This window comes from Eschrichtius robustus, chromosome 17 (genome assembly GCF_028021215.1).
Source record: "Eschrichtius robustus isolate mEscRob2 chromosome 17, mEscRob2.pri, whole genome shotgun sequence".
In the NCBI taxonomy this organism is placed as follows: domain Eukaryota; kingdom Metazoa; phylum Chordata; class Mammalia; order Artiodactyla; family Eschrichtiidae; genus Eschrichtius; species Eschrichtius robustus.
The window spans coordinates 80,426,958-80,433,850 of NC_090840.1; the positions used below are offsets into that span (position 1 = coordinate 80,426,958).

The 6,893-nt window shown below is 49.3% G+C and overlaps 1 pseudogene; it reads left to right on the top strand.

The window, feature by feature from the left end:
- The first annotated feature begins 3,357 nt into the window (after nt 1-3,357).
- Nucleotides 3,358-4,414, top strand: LOC137751067 (eukaryotic translation initiation factor 3 subunit D pseudogene; annotated as a pseudogene).
- Nucleotides 4,415-6,893: the final 2,479 nt, after the last annotated feature.

Genomic DNA, 6,893 nt, shown 5'->3' on the forward strand with positions numbered 1-6,893 from the left:
ATTATCTGTCGGAAAATTACTACTGAAGCTCTTTGGTTTCATATCAGGAAAACCCACGACCTATTGTTCTGCTGAACGGAGCACTTGGCCTTTTGATGTAAGCTGAGCGTGTCTTTCTCCTGACCCAGCCCTTGAAGAATTACTCCTCCTAAATGTGGATTTGTGCTGGACTCTTGGTGTTCTCAACCTGCTCTATTTAAGTTGAGAAACAAATGCCAACAACAACGACTGCCCTGTCTGTCCCGGGCAATCAGATTCCATCCCGTAGGTGGAAGGAAGAACAGGGTGTGTCCTGAAGAAATGGGTGCTCCCTGCTTTCTCATATTCTGGGTGAGAAAAGAAGCCAGCCTGAGCCAGATGTGGGCAGGGAGCTGGAAGGGACCTTCTTTCTGTGCACCAAGGAATGGCTGTCTGGTCTCTGAAGGAGGGATTGGCAGGGGGGGGGGTCTCATCGATGAGGGTTGGATGCCTCCTCCACCAGGAAGGCTGCCAGCTGTGAAATGAAAGCCCAAGTTTGAGTTAACAGTTGTGAGACCCAGGAACAACCTCGGGAGAAACATACGCCACTCGTTGCTTTATTGCTATTTGCTCTTCCTCTAGCATGGAGTAAGGTTTGCCAAACCCCAGGCAATGCTGAGAAACCGGCGGGGTAGCGGGTGGGGAGAAGTGAACAGAGAAGATTGTGCCCAAGCTTAGAACTAACCAGGATACTTTCTGTAAAAGAAATTGTGGAGCAATGACAACTTGGGCCGTGAATGGCTGGAGAAAGAAGAAATATCTGCAACCAGAGCGGGTTAGTAGAACCTTTAAACAACGTTTGGAGAGCCCTAGTAATTTCGGGCAGAGGGCAACCCCAGGAGAAAAACTGGATATTCTGTCGATTCATGTTCATGGGGGTGGCAGTTTTTCTAATTTGAATATGGAAGGAAATATGTCTTCGATCTCTTTCCCAGGATAGCGAAGTGGAACAAAGCAATAATACTTTTGAGTTAGGAATAACAGTGACACTTACTACATGCCGTATATTTTGTTTTACATTTATTAGCTCATTTAATCATCATCATAATCCTGTGGGGAAACTGAGGCACAGAGAAGTTAAGTGACCTGCTGAGATTTGCAAGTGATCAAGGTGGGCATCAGTTCCATATACAGCTATTTTCTCCTTCTATACAATAGTTGAGGATTCTGAGTCCTATAACCCATTTGATAAATTACCAGAGGCGAGCCGGGATTTGAGGGCTGATTGTGTCTTCAGATCTGTGCCCTTTTCTCTCCTTCTGTGTCGTGAAAGGAGTGAGCGGAATCAGGTCCTTCTATTCTGTCCTGTGTCCACTTTGTTGTTGGGGACTTTTCTGTCTTGTCTACACATCCTAGTCCCTATGGCTTCTAAATCCATAGGATTTAAACCACACACACATGCACACACACACATACACACGTGTTTCCGCATGCACACAAACTCACACACATGCACATATGCACTCACATATGTGCCCACCCGTGCATAGACACATGCACATACACATAGACAGATGCACATATTCAAATACATGTACACACATGTGCCTACACATATGTGCCCACACATGCATACACAGAGACAGATGCACATACACACATACACACGCCCACACATGCATAATAAACACACCCAAACACACATCTCCTTTCATTCCTGAAATAGGACTGCTCAGGCAGTGGCAGGGAAGGTAGGCTGATTCACACTGTGGCTGACTTTGTTGGTTTTAGAGGATTTTGAAAAGTTTGAAAGGATATTGTTGGTGGCAAATAGACATTTTTAAACATGTCAGGTCAGCCTCAGAATGGACGCTCCTCCCGTAATAGACTTATGCCGGCCGCTTAACTGCCACACCACCTCCTACAGACGGGCGCCCGCTCCGGCTCTAGACACTTCAGACGGCTGAGAACGGCGGCTCTCTCCTACAGAGACGGCGCTCACGGAAATTACACGGAATTAGGTGATGGGCAGAGGGAGAGGCTTCGTTACACAGAGATCAGACAATCTACTGAATAAACTGTGGGGCTGGCGTGTCCTGGGGAAGGGAGCAGATGTGGATTTGGACCTCTGTTCTGTGCTGGCTGTGCAGCCTTCGCGTCTTTGACCTTGAGTGTCCTTGCCTAAGACGCATGGGGTCAGGCTCCTAATTTCTGTGGATGGTGTGAGGGTTGATGGTGCTCATTGTTGGGTCTAACCCGGTGCAGAGGGCATAGTCGGAGCTCAGAAAAGAGCAGCTAAAGTTCCCACGATTTCTGCTTTTAAAAATGGAGTAAAATGATCAACATGCCCTTGACAGTATTTGCCAAGTATCTTAGGACTGAAGGATTCCTGTGATCTCCTAAAAGCCCTTCTGGTTCTTCCCAGATTTCAATCCAACCAGCATCCACTGAGTACTTATGACATGAACAGACATAATGTGAGTCCCATCTCCTGGCAACATGGAGCAATCGACGCCCCCATTATGCACAAGGAGCCTCCCATCTCTTGCTCCCATGCTGCTGTGTGGTGGAACTTGGTCCTCTGGTCTCCCTTGTCTCTACCAGGCGCCAGATGGCTCAGCAGGGCCCTGGCAGGAGCATCGGAGTTTGTTTGGATTTCCGCTTACCCCCTTGGTGGTGGAGGAGAAGCATGGAGGACGTAGGGTTAACAACCGGTTTGAGTTTGGGGCGGAGGTTCTTGACTCCGGCTGCATGTGAACGTCGCTTGGGGAGTCCTTAAAACCCCCAACACCCCCAAACAAAATCCCATTCCAACTTAATCCGAATTTCTGGAAATGGCATCAGAGTGGCAGGGAAGGTAAAGCTCCTGGCGCTTCCCGTGCTCCCAAGCTCGAGAACCGTGGGTCTGGAACCTGCAGATTCCGCACACCACCATCAAGGCTACATTCCTCTCTCCCACTGTCTCCCGACTCGCGTGATCAGGAGAATCCCCTAAGGTGTTTGTTTGTTGAGGGACCCCCTAGGCCTCTTCCTGTAGATTATAGTTCTTTCCATCTGGGGTGGCCCCTGAAACTTAGAGATTTTTAAAAAAGTAAATTTATTTATTTATTTATTTATCTTTGGCTGCGTTGGGTCTTCATAGCTGCGCGCGGGCTTTCTCTAGTTGCGGCGAGCAGGGGCTACTCTTCGTTTCGGTGTGCGGGCTTCTCATTGCAGTGGCTTCTCTTGTAGCGGAGCACGGGCTCTAGGCACGCGGGCTTCAGTAGTTACAGCATGTAGGCTCAGTAGTTGTGGCTCGCAGGCTCTAGAGCACAGGCTCAGTAGTTGTGGCGCACGAGCTTAGTTGCTCCGCAGCACGTGGGATCTTCCCAGACCAGGGCTCGAACCCGTGTCCCCTGCATGGGCAGGCGGATTCTTAACCACTGCGCCACCAGGGACGACCCCGTCATCTGGAAGCTGGCAAAGACGCAGGGGAACGTTTTGCCACCGACGCCATTCTGGCCACACTGACGAGCTGCACCCGCTCTGTGTGTTCCTGGGACACGGTCGTCCAGAGGGTCGGGTCCAAGCTCTTCTTTGACAAGAGGGACAAAACTGTGACTTTGACCTCCTGACGGTGAGTGAGACAGCCAACGGGCCCCCTCAAGATGAAGGTAACTCCTTCAACTCGCCCCGCAACCTGGCCATGGAAGCGACCTACATCAACCACCACTTCTCCCCACGGTACTTGAGGATGAGGAAGGAAAGATGCAACTTCCCCACCCCAAACCCGTTTGTGGAGGACGGCATGGATAAGAATGAGATCGCCTCTGTGGTGTCCCGTTATCACAGGTGGAAGCGCGGAGATGACACTGACCTCATCGTCCTCCGTGAGCACGGCGGCGCCACGACCGGCGCCAACGGGGAGGTGTCCTTCACCAGCATCAAGACCCTCAACGAGTGGGACTCCAGGCACTGTAATGGCGTTGACTGCCGTCAGAAGCTGGATTCTCAGTGAGGGGCCACCATTGCCACCGAGCTGAAGAACAAGAGCTACAAGTTGGCCCGCTGGACCTGCTGTGCTTTGCTGGCTGGATCCGAGCACCTCAAACTTGGTTACGTGTCCTGGTACCACGTGAAAGACTCCTCATGCCATGTCATCCTGGGCACCCAGCAGTTCAAGCCCAATGAGTTTGCCAACCAGATCAACCCGCACGTGGAGAACACCTGGGGCATCCTGTGCTGCGTCATCGACACCTGCATGAAGCTGGAGGAGGGCAAGTACCTCAACCTCAGGGACCCCAACAAGCAGGTCGTCCGCGTCTATAGCCTGCCCGACGGCACCTTCAGCTCGGATGAGGACGACGAGGAGGAGGAAGAGGAGGAAGAGGAAGAAGAAGAGGAAGAAACCGAAGCCAGACAGTGATGTGGAGCTGGAGTCTGTGATTCTGCTGAGCCGAGGAGGGCCTTGGATACCTGGTGGAACGTTTGTCTGATTGTCGCTCTCTGCAGCTTGTCAGTTGGAATGAAGGATAAGTCTATTTAGTCTCTTAAAAAAAAAAAAAAAGAAAAAGTTTCAGTCCCTGAAACTTGGAGATTTTAACATTCTGAACTCAGATAATTCTCACTGTGTCAAACTGGGAAACTCAGTCTTTTGCTGAAGGCTTTGGCTCCATTTTTTTTATTTTGATTTTTTGTGTTTTATTGGCTTTGGCTCCATTTTAACAGCTAATACTCGTGGAGGTGATGGTGAGTTGTCATTACTGACAGTTTACATAGTGGCTTAAGTAATAGGATCATAGATAGTCTTTCTATAAGGATCACCTAGTCCTATACTCTGATTCGTATGTGAGGAAACTGAGGCTCAGAGGGAGGTGATTTCTCCCAGGTCACACACCCCTTTGGCTCTGGAGGAAGCAGAGAAGCCAGACTTCTGTCTCCCCTCTGTTCTCCCTCCTCTGGGGCAGGACCCGCTCTGCAAACTCGAAATCACCAGGCAGCCAGAGTGGTCAGCGTTTCTGAGCAGGCAGCCAAAATTGCTTTTCCTTTAACAACAGATCCTTATGACAAGGTGGTCGGTGCTAAACAAGGTCCCCGGAGGAGCATAAAGCAGGGTTCCCCTCAGGGCCACACCCGCCGGACAAGGCTAATCCATTTTAGTGGAGAGCTACCCTCTGCTCAGACACCCAGAAACCTTCATCTTCATTATTAACTCATTCATCACCATAACCGGCATCAGCGTTGCGAATCCCCAAGGAGAAAGCCAGCCAGTAACGCAAATGCTGATGCTGGTTTCCGTGTCCTTTCGTAAATCCAGTTTTCAGGCAGCCTCATGGCTAGTTGTTAGCACAGGAACTTAGGGATTGTCCACCAGGCTGCCACATGGAACGCTCACAGTCGCTCTACAAGGAAGGAAAGTTCAGGATAATTTGTGTCTTTTGACGGAAGAAGAATGAGGCATGGGGTGAGGGGCTGTGGGTGAGAGAACGAGAAGTGTCTCTGATTGGATCGGCAAAGAAGGGTCCAAGTGTTAGAGCTGATGCTTTTAGCTTTGTGACGTGGGAAAGTCACTTCCTCTCTCTGGACCTCAGTTTCCTCCTTTTGAAAAAGTAGTCTATTTGACGCACTTCCTAGCAGTGACTCGTGAGGATGGACCAGTCCGTGAGGTGAAAGCAGTGAGCTTTTGTCTTACGCAGAAAGGCTAGACCAAGACCAGGTCCACCTACGTGCAGATTTGTAACTTGGTGCCCACTCCAAGTTGAAATTTATTGAATATATGCTTCACAATTGTTAAGCAATAGAGTTGCTTACTACTACTACTACTACTACTACTACTACTACTACTACTACTACTACTACTACTACTACTAATTCTTCTTCTTATTAAGCAATATTGGCAAAAGGCTGAGTCTTGTATCCAGGAAAGGTGGAGAAGGAGGCCAGCCTACCAGGTGCTGCACTCAGACCGTTTGGCTCAGGCACTGAAAATTCAACCCAACCCGACTTGCACTCTCTACAGGGACCCGATTTTATTCTCCTGGGAAGACTATTTAGTGGCCATCTGGGGTTTCAAGATCTCTGGGGAGGGTTCACTCTCCATTGGTCCCCTAAATGCCTTATCAAGATACCTCTTTCCACAGCATGTTGATAAACAGTGTATTAGCAGTGATAGTCACGGCCCCTGTAGAAGCTGGATTCTCAGTGAGGGGCCGCCATTGCGGCACTGACTGGCCGGCTCAGCCCTTAATAAGAGCCCAGGCCTTCAGTACGTATAATTCTCTGTCCGCTTCACTTGCATGCTGTCAGTCGAGGTGATCAGTCAACACGGAGTCCCTCACCACCCCACGGACACCGCATTCTTCTGTTTCACACACTTACACCTACGTTTCTCCCCCTCCCACTTCTCAGGGTGAGATTTGCGATCATCCTTGAAAACCCAACCCAGGACATCTTTTCCCCTGAAAATCTCTCAGTCTCCCCTCCCCAAGAAGCTGCTGCCTCCCCCCGCCCCCCCACAAACTCTTGGGTACCCTAAACATACTTCTATTCAGTGCTTTCCACGTCGATAACAAGTAGCTCTGACTTATGCTGTGCTAATTGGCAAGTGTGCTGCTTGTCAACAGAATGTTGCCTCACCCAGCGCCTGCACATAGCGTGTGCAAAATGATATATTTTTGTAGTGGATAAATGTGTGTGTGTCAGTGTGTTTTTTGCTCTCAATCTCTGTACATTTGTTTAATTGTTCTACCACATAGCAATTAGTTAACGTGATTTTTGCCTTTAGGGTAGCCTTTTTTCCCCGTTTTGAGGAATTTTTTTTTTTTTTTTTGCATGTTGAAATCAAAGCTTCATAAGGATAAGAAATTAAACCTTTCATAAGCATAACCAGACTTATGGGTGGGCAGTACAGGGTGGCTGCTATTCCATTAACACAAAGCAGAGCGTTCTGGCTGGGT